The sequence below is a fragment of the Lissotriton vulgaris genome, chromosome 10 (assembly GCF_964263255.1).
Source record: "Lissotriton vulgaris chromosome 10, aLisVul1.2, whole genome shotgun sequence".
Taxonomy (NCBI): Eukaryota; Metazoa; Chordata; class Amphibia; order Caudata; family Salamandridae; genus Lissotriton; species Lissotriton vulgaris.
The window spans coordinates 970,777,670-970,798,458 of record NC_141698.1 but is presented as its reverse complement, the minus strand read 5'-3'; the positions used below and the strand labels follow the sequence as shown (position 1 = coordinate 970,798,458).

The window sequence follows — 20,789 nt, the reverse complement described above, 5'->3', positions numbered from 1 at the left end:
AAACATCTGAGTCACAAGGTGCTCTGACTTGGTGTGTGGGGGCACTGTAGTGGGGAAGAGACGGTGTACATGTAGGTCAAAAACTAGGTTGTGATGAAGGGTGTCGAGACATTGGAACAGCACTATTTTAACTTACTAAAGATTTTAATACAGTATAAACTGTGATAGATTATCTACCATCATCATGAACAAAAGAAGTTAAGAGCAATATTATAGAATACATTTTTTTTAATGACAAATCAGTGGCAAAGCCCAAATAACAGTCCGTTAGAAAGTTTTCTAAATAAAAAATGTATATTAAATTCCCCGCTGGAAAGGTTCCACAGTACCCTATGGCAGTAGAGAAAGATGGATAACAAGTATTGGATGGCTGGTCTAGGACATGCCTAAGAGAGCAGTAAGAAGTGGGTTTTGGACAAGGTAAACTACAGGACTTCTTTAACTCTCATTTCATTCCACAGGAGCAGACTCTCCAAGTGGTGGACTTTTATGGGTAGCACTCTTAAAAATAATTTTGAATCATCTCCTTACTACTATGGGACACCACACCAGACGCCACCATTATTTTGTTACATAGTTATACATACTTCGGAAAAGGAGTTTTCCTGACTCGACCTTGTGAGCATCAAAAAATGTAAGAGTCTATAATAGTTCTACAGAAAGGTAAAGAGCCAGCCAGCTGGAAGCTGACCCCTGGGACCACAGCTGCAGAGAAGAACACAGACACTTGACAGACCTTGTAGGCTAGTTGTTGTAAAATTAAAGTGTTTGAGTGAAGAAAAGATGGTTGCCATTATAAAACAAGCATTTACAAGGCAATAGGTCTCGCAGCATTAAAGTTTGAGTTATTGGCATTGTGTATGACAATGCGTTGCATACATTTTTTAGCAAACTTTGAATTGGTGAGCAGTGAGAGTGTGTGCAAGAGTATGCTGTTGCTCACAGCTGTTAGTATTCACACAGCTCTGATGATGCACCTCACGCATGGGGCTGACGCAGTTATTATTCACACAGCTGTGATGATGCACCTCAGGCACGGGCTCACAGCTGTTATTATTCACACAGCTCTGATGTTGCACCTCACGCACGGGGCTGCCGGCAGTTATTATTCACACAGCTCTGATGATGCACCTCAGGCACGGGGCTGGCGCAGTTATTATTCACACAGCTCTGATGATGCACCTCAGGCACGGGGCTCACGGGCCACAAAAGCAAGCAAACATCCTGACGCATGTCAGTGTAAAGTTCAAGCTAGGCCAGCCTTGTGTCAAAGCTACCCTCTAGAACTGCTACGAGTGACAACCCTGAAATGCAATCGTCCATGCGTACACCGGAAGGGTCGGGCTGGCCTTATTTTTTTCGGAGGCTGGTTATAACTTTCTTATGGGAATGAAGTGGACCGGGAGAGTCTTTTGGGAACTCATAACAAATGGCCATATTTAGGCGCAGCGCTGTGCGGAAGGGCAAGGTAGGGAAGCAGGTGCGGTCACTGCAGAGGGGCGGCTGTGGGGGAGGTGCTGGGGAGGGAAGGGGAGGTGCTGGGGAGGGAGAGGGCGGGTGGGAGGCGTCTCCTCTCAGAAACACACACGCTGTCTGTGTGTGTAGTGAACAGAGCGAGGTTAGACGAGTGCCAGCCGAGAGTGGTGCAGGTGCCGTGGACCCACTGAGAGGGGTGTGCGGATGGTGTACCGAGCTGTGCCCCTGACACATGGCCCGGGGCTCCTCCAGACTTACTACCGCAAGGGTCGGGTGGCTCCCGGCACTTCTGTGTGCGAGGTACTGGTTCCCAGGGAGGAAGGGTCTGAGAGCATCAGAACCGCCGCATCACCGGGAGGAGGCGAGCGGTCTCCTGGGACGGGAGAGCCAGGATCACACACCCAGGTGAGTGAGCGTTGAGCACTGCTTTACCTCGCAGAGCAACAAAACGAGACCTATCGTGGTCCAGGGAACCCCGTGCTTCTCATCGCATAATACATTTACACTGTGAGATAGGGTAACATATCATGTTTTTAAAATGTGCATTGTATAATTACAAAGTATGCATTAATAGTGGCAGGCCGTGGTACAGTCTACTTCAAGACTCTGGCATTGAATGGGGAGATAGCGGGGGGGGTCTCGGTGCTCTTGTGTGTGTATGAGCGCACATGTGTGTATGTGTGCGGTGGCGCCGGGGGGGTTTTCTCTGTATGTGTGCGTGCGTGTATGTGCGCTCGTGTGTGTGTCTCTGTGTGTGCGCATGCGTGTGTGAAAGCAGGGGGATGTGTGGCTGTGTTTGTGTTGGAGCTTTCCAGGAGACAGGGGATGGCCACAGCGTGCGCGTTCTTGCGCGCACGACCCGCTCCGATCCGCTATTTTAAAATTGCGCGTGGCCATATCTTGTCTCCTCGAAAGCTGCGTCGCTCACAATAGGTCTCTGGCGAGACCGCGCTTTCGCGCGGTTAACGCCAGGAGACCTAAAATACATTGGAGCTCTTCGACAAACATGCTAATACACTAAATTCCGATTCACAAAAAGAGAACAGATTGACCTTAGAAAGGGTGACTAAAATGTAACCTGCGAGTAGGTGCACAGACTTTGCAATCATAAATTAAGCTCACATTGGTCTCACAGAAAAGACTGCAGCCAACTACCGTAATACCAACAGACATTGCATAAAACAGCTGCCTAAAACCTGGAAATTCACAGATAGTAGTAAAAAAGGAATAGTCTAGAGGCATCTGCACCATCTGCACCATTGCATCAACAAGCATTGACCAGCCCTGCCAAGTACCACGCTTCAGGTGTTAGACTAATGCATTTCAGTGTGGTGGTCCGCATCACTGTACTGAAATACAGTCAAGCATTAATAGTGCCCTGACTACCCCGTGCGTGCCATGTGTGCTCAACGAGGAGCTTTACTTAAGCACCTAGTGCAGTGCTAATGAGCGTGCTCTGTGCTGTCTGAAACACACTTTCACCGTTACTCATATTTTGACCTGCCAAAGCAGAGAATGCATAGTTATTGGTGCTCCGATTTAATCAAGGCACGCCCAGCCTCTCCCTCAAGCATTCCATGTGGCATGTCGATGCCATGCATGGTAAACAAACATAGCGGCGACAATGCAGAGTGTTGATTGGCTCTGACATTGAGGCCGTAGGCGGCAGCTTTCTTTGTCATTGCCACCGCCTGTGCTGCATAGTCCCAAGGGGTAGCTGTGCAGGTCAGTGTGTGGGCTGATTAATTTTGTTTTGGCTGAGTGCAGGCCTGTTGGGTCTTGTGCATCAGATTTTACTGACGAGCTCCCTGATGAGCTGATGCTCAGTCAGGCAACAGGGAAGGCGTTTGGTTTATTTTCCTGATTACTGATTATTACGTTATACAGCATGGCTAAGGCACTCACTGCCTCTTGGTGGGGGTTGGCTTGGCCCTTCCTCGTTTTTCTGGTGTGATTTTGTTATGAACGTGCCTTATGCAGTTAGGAACGTGCCTTATGCAGTTAGCAGGCTCGCCCACACAACATGTGAAGTCAGAATCCACTCCAGTCTTGTGGTATGATGGAAGGGGCACAGCTGGTGTGTTCCCGCTGTAACAACCAACAGCCGCCCATTGTATTGTATGATCACCTTTGGGCCAAAATCCACATTGCTCAAGCATGAAGCAAATAATCCCATGGGCCATGCATTAAAGTATCACAACATGTTTTCCTAAAACCTGCATTTTAGTCACCCCTGTTGTTTAATGCAGTGAATATATAAAACGAAATGTTCATTAGAAAAGCGAACTATTCTCCCTCGGAGTTCCAATCACTCTACCTCCATGTGTTTCTGCTAGTACAATATACAAGAGGATGAGTTAAGGCCTGAAATGTTGACTTTAGAACTGGGGAAACAGGTTTGAGCCTCGGCCTCAGCTCCAGATCCTGTGATTCTGGACAAATCACTTAATCTCCCGGCACTCAAAAGAAAAACAAATGAATGTACCCATGTGTAATTTAACTGCAGCTCATGTAAAGCGCTACATTACCTTGGGGTCGAGTTTGTGCGATATAAAACTGCAGAGAAAAATAAAGGGTTTCATTTTGACTTTGGTGTGGAGTTTGTATTTTTTTAATCTGACTCATGATATAAAAAAGCAGTACAATATAAAATGCCTTCCCAGGCGTAAACAGATCAGGCTCTCTTCATGGCATGGATGCTTAAAGTATCTCCACGCTAGCTTAAGGCTCTTCTTTGCTATAAAGCAACAAATGAAAAATGATAATAGATTTATAGTGGTCTCATCCTCCAGTCCATCAGTCCTACTATCTTCAAGTCACCAACAAAACCCAGTTTATTTTTTGTTTACCTCTTGATCTTGTCATTTTCACAAAAGGTACTCTGTGCTGGTAAGAGCATTGAAAACTACTAGTAATGCAAATGCAAGATGTTTAGCAATGAGCTCGTGCTGCATGAATGCTTGTTGTGTATAGTTTTGTAGGACTGTGTGAGGGACGTGTAGCAGGGCCCTTCCTATGATCTGAAATATGTTGTGAACGTGGTGTGGAAATATCCAATCTACACAATGCAGGTCGACAATTGCTCATTCTTTAATTCTATTACATTACAGGAACATAACTGCTTTGTTCTACTTAAGATAAAGGGTCTCTCGAAGAGTCACACATTAAGGCTTGAAATGTCACACATACTCATGTTAAAATCATGAAAATGTCACACATGTCAACTGGAAAGTATTGTAAATAAGATAGTCCTTAGAGACCAGATGATGAGTAGATATATTCATTAGATTTATTGATAAGATAATAACATCAATATCCATAGGAAGATGGTAAGTCCATATGTTGCCCCACCAGGAGCAGCCTCTGTCCTGCTCAGCCTGCACACTCCAACTGCCACTCCACAGCTCACCAAGCACCCAACATTCCACGACATCATCATACAACCAACATTCTAGACATCTTCAGGCACACCAACACTCACACTGGCTGAGCAGTAGGGAAAGAAACCAAAGGCAAGGGAAATGCAGCAGTAGATTATAACACATCCCCCTCCCTAAGGAAACCAAACACATTAAAGGATAATAAAAGATGCATGAAGATACATTGGGCAAATGAATCAAGAACATACAACATAAATGAAATTGCATGACAATCCAATATACCCATGAAATCACACACCTCGAATCACAATAAAGAGTTCTCGGAAATCATTAAACTTGACAGTATAATAATCAATCCAACATAGACAGGTAAAACCCAAAAACGCAAAAGGACTCAAAGCCAGGTAAGACCCAAAAATTGCTTCAACTCAAACATTTAATACAGAAGAAGCATGGAAAACTCACAAGAAAGGTGTCATAAACAACACAAACCTAACTAGGATAACACTTAAAGAAAGTGTAGGAAAAAACCATTCACCCACCAACCAAACAGTACACGCAGAGAAACCCCATGTGATGGTGTTACTCTACACAGACCAAATTACATTAACCAATCAGGAAAACCATTCACACACAAACCAAACTGTGAGTGTACACGCAGAGAAACTACACGTGAAGACATTCACTCCACGCAGACCAAACCACAATACTCAACCAGAAAAATCATTAATACTTAAAGAAAGTATAGGAAAAACCAATCAGCCACAACCAAACAGTGGATGTACACGCAAAGAAACCTCAGTGAAAGTATTAGCTCTGCGCAGACCAACATAAATACATTCACTCACCCAAACCAAAAGTGAAGTGAAAATAACAAACTAATGTCAACCAGGAATAACACTAAATGTGAATCATAACACATAAAATATGAATCCATAACCACAATTAAGTGGTTGATAATCCCAAGAAAACAGGCAAACTAGGGATAAATACTATACCCCAAAACTCAAGGCAACCCGTAACGGAAACCACACCAACCTTAAAATGAAGGCAAAGACAACAAAGAGCACACACACACAACCTCCTCTCATTCCATATAAATGCAGAAAAACAAACAGAAAGAACCCATAACAAATGCAACATCTCTCCATACAATACTGCAAACACACCGTTTTAAATAGGTAAAACAACAGTAACACAACAAATTAAAACAAAAAACGTAGTCACCGTTGTCTATGAACGATGAGCGAATTCTCACCCGAAATTCTTGTAACCTCTCACCCGAAGTCCATGTGGAGCAGGTTAGATCCAGTGTATCCACGTAATTGCGCCACCAGTACCACAGTCCAAATCTTGACAGCAACATTGCAATAAACATCCATCGTATGGGTGACTTCCAATGACCTTCCATGGATAAACTCGAGATCTCCCATCATAAAGTCCTTAACAGTGGCTCCTATCAGCCCACAAGGTGAAAACCCACAAAGTCCAGGATCAAGGGACGTGCTAACAAGGACAAATAAATCCACAGTCAAACAACAAAGAGAAACGCAGCATCTGTAGACAAATCTGAATGACAGAGGGAACTGATAGACCTCAAGAACAGAGTTGGAATACCAAATGACTTGATGTCCCTCGAACTGTAATGTTAAACCTCGCGATCCTCAAACTGTAATTTTAAACGTCGCAATCCTCAGTAAAACAAAGAGATTATTCCCAATGTGCCAAGATGGCCGCCACGCATCGTTAGCGTCGTTTTTCTAAGGAATTTGGCCACGTTTACACGTTTAACGTGACGCAGGTAAACACTTCAGACATCCAACATCACAGGGGTCACCCTCACCAACACGCCGGAGAATTCGAACAATGTCATCAATTGGACACCAGCAGGGGAACAGAGAAGAGCTCCGCTGGCCAACCGTCACCGACTCCACGAACGGTGAGTTAACGAAGTGAAATGTCCTTCTCGTAAGGAATTACAGTTCAGCTATTGCCAAAACACGCTGCAAGTGTGCAGAAAACGCTGAAGTCCCGCAATGTAACAACAGGGCGGCACCACAAATCGTGAGCAGACCAGTATGACACAAACTGTGCTCCTTCGCTTGTACACTATTGACCATCCTTGCTGAAAAATAGTGCCACCATTTGTCCACAGCCGATATCCGACGCAGACTCCCACAGACTAAGGTCACAACACACGAGGGCTACATCAAACAGCTGCAATTTATCTGCGCAGACGTCACAAAGGTGAAACGCTTTGGCAATAGGGTGTCCAAATAGCCACAGATAATGGAAAAGTCTGTAGCAGCATCCAATTTCCAGCGAATCACACACGTGCAGACCCTTAATTCAGATGACAATTGAAAACCAAACAAACTTCAAACGCTCTGGTCTGCAGGCTGTCCTGTTGACTAAGGACACTGGTGGGGCTTACCAGAGAGTAGTTCCTTGTAATCTTCTTCTTTGAAGGTGTAGTTCATAAGTTTCATTAATTAATCAAGTCCTTAGTTGTAGGTAATCCAGGGTAATCCAGGGTAATGTAGGGTAATCCTTCACCAACACGTAGTTCTTTTTACCTCGTCGCCAGTATTGTAAATAAGATAGTCCTTAGAGACCAGATGATGAGTAGATATATTCATTAGATTTATTGATAAGATAATAACATCAATATCCATAGGAAGATGGTAAGTCCATATGTTGCCCCACCAGGAGCAGCCTCTGTCCTGCTCAGCCTGCACACTCCAACCGCCACTCCACAGTTCACCAAGCACCAAACATTCCACGACATCATCATACAACCAACATTCTAGACATCTTCAGGCACACCAACACTCACATTGGCTGAGCAGTAGGGAAAGAAACCATAGGCAAGGGAAATGCAGCAGTAGATTATAACAGAAAGCTTGGCAGCTACGTTTGTTACTGAGAACTGCAGTCACGCAGACTGTCTCCAGTTAGTGACCTTCCATTTCTGGTGCTTTGCAGCAGTTTTAAGATCGTCTTAGAGTTTCTCATTGCTCAAATGGTTGTAATCTTGGATATTTATAGGTTTCCCACATTTTTACTGCCTGATTTTGCTCTCGAGAAAGTGTCACTTAGTCGTTAAAATGTCACTTATAATTGCTCTGAAATTATGAAAATGTCACACATAGCAATCTGAAGCCTTGGCAGCTATGATTGACAAGGCAATGGTTTTAAAGCTGAGCATTGCAAAAGGTTTCACTTAATAGCTCAAGTGCCATGTTCCTCAATGCAAAAAAATATATACCTGCACTGCAAATATCTCGCTCTCTCTCAAGACAAACACAAAGTACAACACAGGAGGAAGCATGCTTCCGGACACACAAAACTGTAATGACACAAACAGTATGACAAGGAAAGCAATAGTGCATGCTGCCTGGAACAAATATATCTAGCACTGCACGTGCTGCAGCAGGGTGAGTGCCCCTCTTGGACACAGAACAGTAGCAACATTGATATGAGTGCAAGCTCACTTTTTAAACCAGACAACAATGCCAGCTTCACCTCAATACATAGTATAGTACAGTAATGCATCTTTACATTTTTCCTAACAGATAAGTGCAGCATACACAGAAGTACAAGCTCACTGCACTGACATAAAATATATTCAGCACTTTCAGCAGTAGTGCAAGCTTTCATCAGAGATAGACAGTAAGGGCCTGATTACGATGTCGGGGTGACCGCCACTGACAAGTCTTCGGTGTCCGTCCACCTGACATCTAGGGCAGCAGTCTGACTGCCAGATTATGATACCGGTGGTTGGAGTGCAGCAGATGCGGAGGAGAGACCTCCACCTCCGACAGGCTTAAGGGCCCATTGGAGAGGTGGTTGGAGCCTAGTCCCTAAATGGAATGGAAGTGGTGCCTGCAGAGGCACACCCATAAGGATTAGGATGTCAGTTCCCGACAGACTTTTCATGGCGTTCTGACCGCCATGGAATGGCTGTCGGAAATTGACTTTGGGGGCCCCTAGCAAGGCACCCATCCCCCGTAAGCCTCAGTGATGTGGCCTCAGGGGCACATATGGTGTCTCCCCAAACATCCATGCACCGTGTGCCAGGCAGCACATGGTGCCAGGCACACAGTGCATGGATGTTTAAAAACATCCCTTTTCCTATTGTGGATTGTGCTGTGTCTCTTTTCTGGGCCACAGCACAAGCCGCAATAGAAAAAGGAATGTTTCCAACCGCCTATACGGAGGTCACAACCTTATCTGTTGGGTGGGAACTCCGACTACTTGTCGGACTGTCCCACTCCTGCTGCGATGGCGGTTAGACGCTCGTCCAACCTGCCATCGTAATCAGGCCCATAGTGTGCTTGTGGCCAAGTGATGACGTGCAATGTTGTTTTGCAATGTGCTCTTCGAGGTGGGGGTGCAGTGTCTGGGAAGTGGGTGTAATGTGATGGTGAGTCAAATTGTGATCTGTTGTAGTGTGATGATTTGTGAGATGGTTTGAGTGCAACAGTGTGTGCAAGTGTGAGGGCTTCTGAGATGGTATTAGAGTGATGGCAAGAAGTCTGTGTGACTGCGATAAGGACTGTGTGGGTTTGATGATCTGTTAGTGTTCCTCTGTGCTTCAGTAATTATTGGGATACACCCTTTACTCCGCCGTCTTTACAACAACGTGCCTTTACAACAAAGTCTTTACCAAACATACACCTTTTGTAACATGCCATTACCACACATAATGGTAAACGTAGGGAGGTATATATTTAGGGCCATATGTACCAAGCAAATTCGCATTGGCAAACGCCGAAATTCTCAGAATGTCGGCGTTTGCGAATGAGAATTTGTGAAATGGTATGTATGAAGGAAAATCTGGTGCAAAATAAGGAATCCCAAAATTAGCGATTCCTTATTTTGCAATTGCATTTAAGGAATCGTAAATTTTGCGATTCCTTAAATGCAATGTATGAAGCCAAAAAAAATTGCAAATTGTCCTTAAGGAATCGCAAATTACCACCAACTTCTAGTTGGTGGTAAGTTGCGAATTCCTTGAAAAATGCTAATTTTTACATTTTTCAAAGTGCCATGTGACGCACATACATGCCGTTAGGGCATGTATGTGCGCCACATGTGCACCCATGCATATTTCAGGGGTGCAACAGTGTGTCCTTTGGACACCCCTGCACCCTTGAAATTATTCTCAATTTGCGATTCTCAAATTGCGAATCGCAAATTGAGAATACCTTCCCATTCATTCCTATGGGCCTCCTGGCCCATAGTAATGAATGGGAAATTATTCCTTAATTGCGATTCGTAATTTTCTAATCGCAATTAAGGAATTTTAAGAAATCGCAAAAAAATGCGATTTTGTACATAGATACCTATTTGAGATTCTCAAATAGCGATTTCTTAAAAATCGCTATTTGAGATTCGCAAATCAGGTTGATGATACATATGTCCCTTAATCATTTTACAATCATTGTCCTTCTTTCCACAAAGAAGGACAAGAAGTGATGAAAGAAGAATGGAGGCAGGATTGTTTTGTGTTTTAAAAAAAATATTATTTTCATAGTATGATATTTTGTCCAGCAGATTTGTGGATTGCTGAATTTCCATTGACTAATGGTGATTATTTTCAAAATCCTCTCACCCAGAGCGGAAGGTTCCGTCTCTCAATTGGAAAATGTTGTTTCCTTCTGCAACCTGACATGTTTAGATGGCTAATCCATGCATGGAAAAAGTAGACAACACACCTACATTTATGAAGTAACCCCTTCCATGCTGATGACGAACCCCAGCAGTCATGCACTACGGTGCTCGTGTGCTGATGACGGCTGGGGTTCGTCACGACCCGCCCCTGTTCGTGCTGTTTACAGCACGCCAGGGGAATCGCGGCCGCATGGAAGGGGTTAAGATACATTTTGTTTATGGTGCTGGTTATGTTTTTGTTGTTGTCATTCTGTTTTTCATATCCTTAGAAAAACAACATTTTGATAGATTTCTCTGTTTTCACTAGTCCATGTATTGTGCTGTATATTTGTCTTTTAAAAAAATTATTTGGGTATGCTTCTTTAATACATGTTCCGCAAAACTTTTCTATCAGATTGGGCCTTTATTGAAGGTAAAAAAATAGAAACAATTTTAATGAAATTGATATATGCTGAAATATTTCACCTGTATTGCAAATGTTTCATTTATACTTTTTAGTGTCGAACACCTTCCTTAAATTAACCCTCAGTGGAGTTAGTAGATCTGCCCCTTCAGTGTCCAGCACCTTTACCAATTTGGCCCTCACTGGAGTTAGAATATTAACTGCCCCATTGTGTCCAGCATCCTTCCCAAGTTGGTCCTCACTAGAGTTAGAATAGTGAATTCCTCTGATCAAAAAATTGGGAACACACATTTTTATGGTAATTTAGAGGTAAATAATTTATTTAAAACAAAATATGTGTTTGATCATTGTAATTTTAAATATAAATGCATGACTGAATCTGTAATTAAGGGCACTTTGAGTTTAGACGTTTTTATTGTGACCTCAGGTACAGGGGTGCTCCATCTTGGCTCGGGCATATTTTAGTTATATTTTTAAAAACTAATGCTACTGTTAATAATATATTATCATTTGTTTTACTCAAGAATTGATGTTCTTAAAAAAATTATGATTTAAAAAATACTTTGTATTGCAAAAATATATGCTGTGGTAAAGACATGCGCAGTAAAGGTGTGTACTGGTATGATTGGTAAAGGTATTTTTAATGTTAATGAAGGCATATGCGTAGTAAAGGCAAGCATATTAATGCCATACAACTATATTTATGAAGGTGTCTGCACCTAAAAGCGGGTGGTATGGTGCAAATGGGTTTGTTGTGGTGTGTTTGTGAACTGGTGTGAATGAGATGGCATGGTTGCTGTAGATGTATGTGTGTCAAAAGAATAGAGGCAGGGGCACATTTGTTTCTCTGTCTCTGTACTGCAACACTGAGGATGGCTTTTGGGATTTTTTTGCACTGGATTTATTAATGTGCAACAAAGTGAAAAACAAAAGAGTGCACAGTAATTAGTCAAACAATAAGTGAATGTTACGGTTCAAGCCAGGGAATAAGAACATATTACATCATATTATAATTATTTTCTTGGACTATGTCACCCTTCCTTAATTCCTTGAATTGTGTTTCTGCATTAGCTTGCATAAACAGATTACTCTGCTTGTTTTCTTTTCCTCACATATAAAAAGAAGAATACCCTGACTACTTTGGCCTGCATAAAATTAAATGAGATTATCCAGTTTGCCAAACACCACTCAACATTTCATTTGTGCCCTTTCAAATTAATTTTTCAATCCAGGAGTAAAAGCACTTGGCAATGTGCTTCCAATGGTGACAAATTGGTGCACTGGGGACGTGTGTATTGCCTCACTCATCAATGGAAAGAAGCCAGAACAATATGCCAACTCCACGTCATTTACTCTTTTACCAGTTCCATTGGATTCCAGATAAAGTGCTAGCAATCCTGTCTTTTCTACCCCACCTTCCATTTCTTAAAAAGAAACAAAAAGGGTACAAATGCTACAGTTTAAAATATTACCCCTTAGCTGCAAGTTTATCTTGACTGCAGTGCAGCAGCATAATGTATGCTCCATGTAAATATATCTTTTTTTTTCAATAAAAAATTACAGAAATATAAAAAAAAAAAGAAATCTTATTTTGTTAAATAAAAAAATAAAAAATAAAGTTGTGCAAAGAAGCGGCAATATAATGAAATACTCGTCCGCTTCTAAAGAATTCTGCTATCTTCTGTATAAATCCGTCTTGGGAAAGATGAAAGATGATGGGAAAGGGAAAGCAGAGCATCTCTAGCAGCGCCTTATGCAGCGCATCCCATACCAGCATACCAATGTGCATTTGCATAAGAGGAGTCACTATGCAAGGCTGTACCGCTAAGCATTACAATGTCTGGAGACTGCCAGGTTTCACTGAAGAATGTTTTGTATCGCTTCACTGGTCAAGTCACATTTTTACTATGCCTATTGTAATTCGTCTCAGTGGTCTTGTTGCTATGCTTTTTGACACCAATACACCATAAAACATGAAACAAGCATTTGACAAAGCAAACAGGTCTCAATTGTATGATGCAAGGTTCAGATGTTTTAACAATGCATTACAGACAAAAGTTTCAAACTGCATATCTTATGTAAGACAAATTGGAAGGGTTGTTTAGCTTTATGGTGCTCATATGCAGCCAAACTTTCTGTCAAATTAGACATTGACAAAAAGGTAAAAGAAAAATATGATAATTCTCAAATTCAACAGGGGAACATAGTTCTAAAGCATAATGCGAAAAATATATTAAAGTGACGTGTAAAGAAAGACAGTGACAACTCCCAGGCAATAAAATGCTCTCATTATTTTAAAGGTAGATTAATGTAAGTATTTCTCGAACAATATTTCATTACAATTAATTCTTGATACACTTTTCACAAAGCACACAGTAATACTCACATAACAAAGACAACGAGTAGAGGTAACAGTACGTTAACCACAAATAAAATGTAAAAAAAAATCAAAAGTTCAACTTTCAAATCATTCGTCCTCACTGTAAATCTCAAGCTAGGTTCAACATTCTTTAATCTCAAAACCCATACCCACAGGACAAAGATTCTCAATGAATTCACAGAATGCAAAACTGAAAAACCAATCCAGAAGACTACTTCTTCCTAGAGAATTTCAACTTAATCTCAAGATATCTGAAAAAGTTGCCTTCCGAAATATCATAAAATAAAAAGTTATAGACATGAAAATGTTAACATCCAATCCATCTCTAGACCTAGAAAACGACTTAGGGCCTTATTACGAGTACGGCGCACTTCAGGTCTGCCGTACTCATGGTTGGAATCCTACCACCACAACCACAGTATTCCGAGTGTGTTGGTTGGACTGCCACAAGACTGATCAAGAATCCTGCTGGTCTGGTGATCTGCAACTAGCCTTAATATGCTGGCAGCGCCTAGCATATTATGAGTTGCTTTTTCACCACCATTTTCAAGGCGGTGAGCCCCCATGAAATGGGGGGTGGAGAAGCAACTGAGGGGGCCTTAACAGTGCCCCTACCAGTTCTGGGCCTGGGGGTGCATGTGAGGGGGGGGGGGGGGGCAAATGTTGTGCCCCCCTATAATTGCACCCCCGTTCCTGCACGGTGTACCATGCAGGAACATGCTGCAGGCACTGTCATGGCGATGGGCTGCATGTTAGGCTCTCCTATGAACAGCCCACTGCTCTGAGACCACAGCAGCGCCATCCACATGCCAACCATGGATTGCACTTGTATTCTGGTGAATGGGACACTATGGTCTTGTCAAAGTCTGCCACTTAGGCACCATAAAAATGTGACCTTACTATTGCAACAAACAGGTCCAGCCATTACCATCAACCTTTCTTGATGTTCTTCCTCCAATTTCAACACACAAAAAAACAAGAATAATACAAAGAAATATAGAGAAAGCAACTGAAGAGCCTGTGAAAGATACTCCAAATTGTTCTTCCCTTGGCACTGTCTGCTCACTCACCTACTCTATTAAATAGTCAATAACAATGTAGTCAACCAAAAAGTTGTTTTACAACCCTGCCCTAGTGAACTAAAATACATACTAAAAAATACTTAGTTTACCAATCATGTAGCCCAAGGGGGAAGGCAGATCATAAAGCTAGAAAGGCACTGGCGAGCAAATAAATACTGGACTGTTCTTGGTCCCCAGCATAATGGTTTTAAATCTGGAACATAATTCAAGTCACCACAGTAAATAAACTGAGTGGTGATACTTTCACAGTGAATAATTGTAATGCCTCCTTCCTGACACATCCATAACTCTCTCTTCCTACTTTACAACAAACTACAGGAGACTTCTATATATCCTGGGAAAGCGGTTAGGGTTCCAAGTCAGGTTCATTGATTGGATCAACTCCTTCCTGGCCAACAGAAAACATATCACTAATCTACAAACAGAATCTTCTAACTGTGTGGATGCAGAGTAGAGGTTCTCACGGATTGGTATTGCACCCCAAGTTGCCATTCTCTACACTCAAGTGCTTGAAATCTTAGGTGGGATGAGGGTTCCCTTCCATGAGAATGCTGATGAAATCCAAAGTTACTTAACATTTTTCCCTTCAAGGGTCCAATTACATTGTGGATGGTGGAAAGCCACTTAAAACTAAACATTGACAAAAAACGTCAATCTCCAACTAAGGGCCACAAGTTCAAGATCTCAATCTACCTGTAGTCTTTAAGTCCACCTTTAATACCAGGGTCAGACTTCATTATGTTACTGGAAAGGTGACCTTAACTAGAGACCCTGCCAACAACCTTAAATCTGCTGAAGCACCCATCCATCAACCTCCCCATTCAGCCTTCTGAGAGAAAAGCTATACCATCACAGTCCTCTTAAAAGACCTACACTGGCTGTACCTAAAAGCCAGAATACAATTCAGATTGTTCTGCAGGACGTAAAATGTATTTCCCATGTCCCATGCCCCTCTCTACATAAAAGACAGACTAAAAGTCTCAGCAAGCTGCAAGATCTTATACAGTAAATCCACCTTAAAACTGCAAAGTTCAAAACAAAGCACGCAGTCCCAGGGACTCCCTTAAGACAGACCACTTCCATCTGGAACTTTCTTCCATTTGCACTTACCCCTCCTCTAGTGGCCATCAGAAAACCACTCATTTACATTCTAACAACACTATGAGAATAAATGACTTCTGACTGTATAAATTCACACACTCGACGTATCCCCACACTACACTTATTTCTTTAGCACCAGTGTGAATTTTTACCGTTTAGCCCTAAAACTATAAAAAATATTAATGAAAAATGTCCTCTCCCACCTGAATTTCAGTTCATATTTGATTCCCTGCAGGAACTTTTCTTATGCTAGAGTGCTCCAAAGCAAATATATGCAGTTTAACCAAATAGAACAGTCCTCTTCCTTTGGCAATCACGTTTTTTTTTGTTGCTTCGTTTGCGTCAATTATGAAACATTCCTCTGCGCCACTACAGGTTCCCTTAAAACTGTAATTTTGTATTTAAATGCGGTGGTTCAATTGCATGAAATGCTTTTGCCTGATAAGAAAAGGACTCTCTTTCTCACCCAAAATGTCTACTTCAAGTAGACCTTTGTTTCTTGCCGTGCTGGGTTCAGGTTGACCTCTATGAGACTTCCCAGGATGGGAAAAAGCTTTTGCAACCTTTGAATGTAGCTGTTGTCTATATATGCATTTATTTGTACCTGCTTTGTGTTCTAGAATATAGTGGTAAATAATTTTCTGAAAGATAGAAGATTGAAAAGTAAAATATGCAAAACTAAGCTAGTAAACCTCTTGAAACTTCCAGGGTACCTGATCCTTTGTGTGGCTTTTCCCGCCTCAGTGTCAGCAAACTTGGGATGAAACCTACAGTGGGATTCGAGCACCAAGAGGTAAGCTTGTTAGCAGCTCTGAACTTGGTGGCTCAAATCTATTCAGCGTTTCCCTTTGTTGTGAAGGTTAACAGTCCTCATTTGCGAGTGAATAGCTCTTTATTGCAGCAAGTTCTCTTGGCAGACTCAACTTGGCCAGTCACCATAATAGAGAATAATGGAATAGGGACTGGTGTTCTTATTTTCTGGAAGATTTCACAACTGTTTAATCCCACACATCACGCACAACAGAAAAAGTACATCTAAAAATGAAAAACAAGTAGGTCCTTCCTTTCAAGGACCAGTTTACAGAAAACTAAGACGCGTTTAGAAATGCACTACTTTAATGAGGAAGTTACATCCATTAAGGATATCCTGCATTTTGGAAATGAAAGGAAAACACTGGAGTCACACTATCCTAGGAAAAAAAGAACGTGCAGAGGGAGGAGCACTAGAGTGCAGAAAGGATAATCTAAGTTTAACAACATTCCTTGCATAACTCGGAAATCCAGTTTGGTCTGGCGCAGGCAGAAAACATATTTCATTTCACACACACACAAAGGGACTATATCATGAATATGATCTTGCAAAGCATGTTTTGTTAGACATACGACTCTAACCGAAACCAGGAGTTAATGCATGTTCCCCGGTCAACTAACGCTGTCCTGCAAACAAAAAAAGCACTTGATTGGATTACTAGCATCTTGGTATCCTGTTGGTGGGTTTGCTGTAATTTAACTAGGGATGGCATGGCTTTATTAGGATAGCAACTTGGCATCCAGTGGTATTATATTTGACTTTCACAAATATGTTGCATTAACATTTGTGAGAATATTATCTTCTGGTTACTTGTGTTGCATGTAACTTTATATTAAAAGATGCCCATACATTGTTGCTCTTTTCGTAAAAAAACCAACACTGGCTCGGCATTCTACCCAATTGCAACTACAATAACTATGTTACAGTGTACTTAGACACTGAACCTTTGGACAAGATCATGAATGCTCAGCCAGCCTGCTGCAGGGTCTTGGAGCCTTGGGAAGTCCACTTTACACTACAATCAGAACATGCAATGTTCTGGTTTGTGCAAAGCACTTCAATGTCCCTTTTGGTAGTATTGTACTTCCTGTGACTCTTTGAATCGGGTTTACAAAAGGACGTGAAAAGAAAAGAAAAATAGTAAGTTGGTTGGCCACCATATACATCTCATGACCAAAACAATATTTACAAATGAACATGCCTTCAGCATTTGCAAGACTCAGTAGATGGGTGTTTGTGCTGGTCATCAATCGTGTTTTAGAGCTATGCTGCAAAGTTTTTGGGGTTTTAATGCAAACATTCACATTACGTTTCATGCTTTGATGGTCTATGGGTGTGCGACTGCACAGTGCAAATTCTTCTAATTCTAGTGGCATGACACACCCCTTAGTGAGCAGATATGGCAGGTTTAGGAACCCCCCAGCACTTTATTACTTGGGTAAATATAACAAACAAATCCCGGAGTGGTTTTAATTTTAAACTCATTCATATCACCAACGTTTAGAGTAGGGTGAGGAAAAAGCTTGAGCTGCCCGCTGTCCCTCTACTCTACACACACTATTTGGAAAAATTCCTAGTACAGTTAGAAAATGAAATGTAATAAAAGTCATTTTAGGAAAGGGGGCATAGGGAAGTCAGGGCAAGCACTGAGAACAATTTAGTTCACACTTGTGATCCCCAGCAATGAGCAGCAGGCCATGGTAAGCAGGGAAACCTAAGGGTGTATGTTTAATATGAAAAGACCAAAATCATAACCAAAGAATTACCAACTTTCGAGGACCCCTAATGGTTACTCAAGCCATGTGCTTGGGTATCAATCCAATGAAGATAATTAGGCTACATTGGGGAGCTACTAAAAATCAGCTTGGGTCAAATGTGTTAACACAATAAAGAGGTGTGCCTGAATTTACCCAGTTCGCAGACAGACAACACAAGCTATTAAATTCTTGCAACAGCTAGTAGTGGAAGGGAGTTGATATGCAGAACTTCAGGTTTTAACTTTGTGAATTATTGAGTTCTGGAATTGTTAAATTGTTTAGATGAAATTATCTTATTGCTTCATTGACATGAAATGTTCTCAATTCTCACCCTTTTTTAGGTCGACATTCGAGACCTATTGTAATTTCTCTTGCGGGCTTAAAACCATCCCCCTGTTCTTGATTTGTTTGTTTTAGTGTCCTTTAAAAATCCTTGCTTGCTAGTGGCCAGTCTGGCCTCTTTGTCCCTCCTTTTTCTCTTCTGATCTTCCCACGCAGCAGGGACTAAGTACTCTCTCATTACGCAATGGTTTTTCATTTGTTCTTTGAGGGACTATTTTTTTTCTTGGTTTCCTGCTCTGTTACTGTTTGCCTGTGTACAGCTTTGGTGGCACAGCTGTTTAGATTTAAATATATAATTTCTCCCTCTCACCTCCTCATAGTGCTTTAGTTGGGTCAGTACTGCCTCCCACTCAGTGCCTCCCGCTTCATTGGTTTTATTTTTGTAACCTTTCTGCAATTTTCCATGTCGATCCAGTTGAGCTTTTGTTTGGTAGGATATGACTTTGTTTGTGCTTCTTTTTACAGGGTGGGTTTCTTTTGTTTTCCTTAACTCTATTTAGTAATAGCAAAACACTATCTATATGCTTAATCGGAAAAGCATATATTTGGGCATTGTTCCTCTTTAAAAATTGTGCAGCAGCCTTAGTGCTTGGTGTTGAAGATGGTGCAGTCCACTCTGCTTTCATTTGCAGGAACAGGTGACGCTCATCTTTTATCACAAGTAAAAAAAATATTCTTGCTGCGCACTGTTTACTCTCTGCATTACCTTGTCTTAATTGATCATTTCAGCCTTTTTTGCTACCTTATTCTAGCCCATTGCAGCCTGGCCGCCTTTGTCCATATCCTTTCCTTTTCTTTTTTTTTATCCCGCACGCATACTTGTATACGCTGGCCCTAGCTGCACAGAGAGGGAGACACTACAGTATAAATTACAGGACACCAAAGACTCAAGTCCAGTCCTGAAAAGGTCACCCTGCACTCCCCAATCCCAGACCGTTTACCATTCTATGTGATGCAGTGTCCTCTGATGATGGGAGCAGAAAGTGGCGGTGATGGTGGTTGCAGCAAGAAAGCCCCAGGCCTGCCTCAATTGTGAAAAGTGCAGTAGTGAAACTAGATGTGGTTGGAATGAACACAGGTGTGCCCGGTGGCATACAACAGAGACGAGCAGCAGTAGCAAACGCCATAGACACGGAATGGATTATACGATTTCATAACAGGCACCATAACTCAGTCACACCCCTTTTTCTCGTCTTTTAAAAAATCTGCTGAAAGGAATATAGAAAGGGTTCGCTTTGCAAAATGTTCCTTTCTGTGTTGTAATAATAAAAGGAGGTAGGTAGCAAGGCCATATGAACCAATCATTGTAAGGAAATGGGCAGATCTGTTATCATTGAAACCAGACAGGTTTCAAATTGGATATAAAGGACGCCTACAATCCCTGTCATCTTATCACAATAAAGTAGGGTCCTCGTAATGTAGAACTTGAGAGCTAACTTTCTGTGTGTGGGCATTCAAACAAAAGTAAAGCAGCTGCAGATGTTATGCTACTGAAGTAGAAACTATGGAATTCCTAGCATTTCCAATGAAAACATGTTCAGTAAATGTGCAAAATATGTATTAATGTACTGTTTTTTTTAAATACATATTTAAACATTAAGCTGCTAACCCCGTTTATGATGCCGCTGTCTCTCTTGTTGTGAACAGAGTACATGGACAAATAGGACTGTTGCCATGGCGGCCACTGAAATACCTCACGGACACACAATCTTTTTATTTAAAACTTTAAACTGGGGGGAATCTGGAGTCTTGTCCTCAAACCTGAGCATGTCATATCTAATAATGAATGCAATTAGGGGCCTCACTAGCATGTTAAATAATAAATTAGGCTAATTTCCAAAGATGGGTTTTCAATCTGGAGGATATCGGCCTCACAAGTTTTTCAGTAAATTTATACTGTGCATATTGTGTGTAATTACCTTAAGACTTGTTTTCACCGAAGAAACGCACTGATTCACATTTTCTTATTTTTAAAAACACCGACAAACACACATCTGGATCTTAGCTCCTACCTTTTTGTTTTTTTTCGCGACCAAAAACACAAACCTGTCCACACAGTTCAACGCCACACATTTCCCATCCACCATATAATTAGACACTATATAATTAGACTCCAAACCACATAATTCAAGTCAATAACACTATTACATAACACACCACATACAATTCAACACATTTCAACACCACACCTCCACTTCATACCACTACACAACACAAAATATCATTCCACATAATTACACTCCATAACACACAATCCTACTCCACATACTTCCAGTGCATTCAATACCACATAATTACTATCCACATAATTCAACAGCACACCATGTTACACAAATCCATTCCACACCACACAATTTCATGCCACACAAGTCCACAGCTAA

The 20,789-nt window shown here is 41.7% G+C and overlaps 1 protein-coding gene across 1 annotated transcript in view; it reads right to left on the bottom strand.

Annotated features, from left to right (window-relative positions):
• The window catches only part of TSPAN13 (tetraspanin 13), a 141,374-nt gene that overhangs the window by 46,360 nt on the left and 74,225 nt on the right, over nucleotides 1-20,789 (bottom strand). The window lies entirely within an intron of this gene.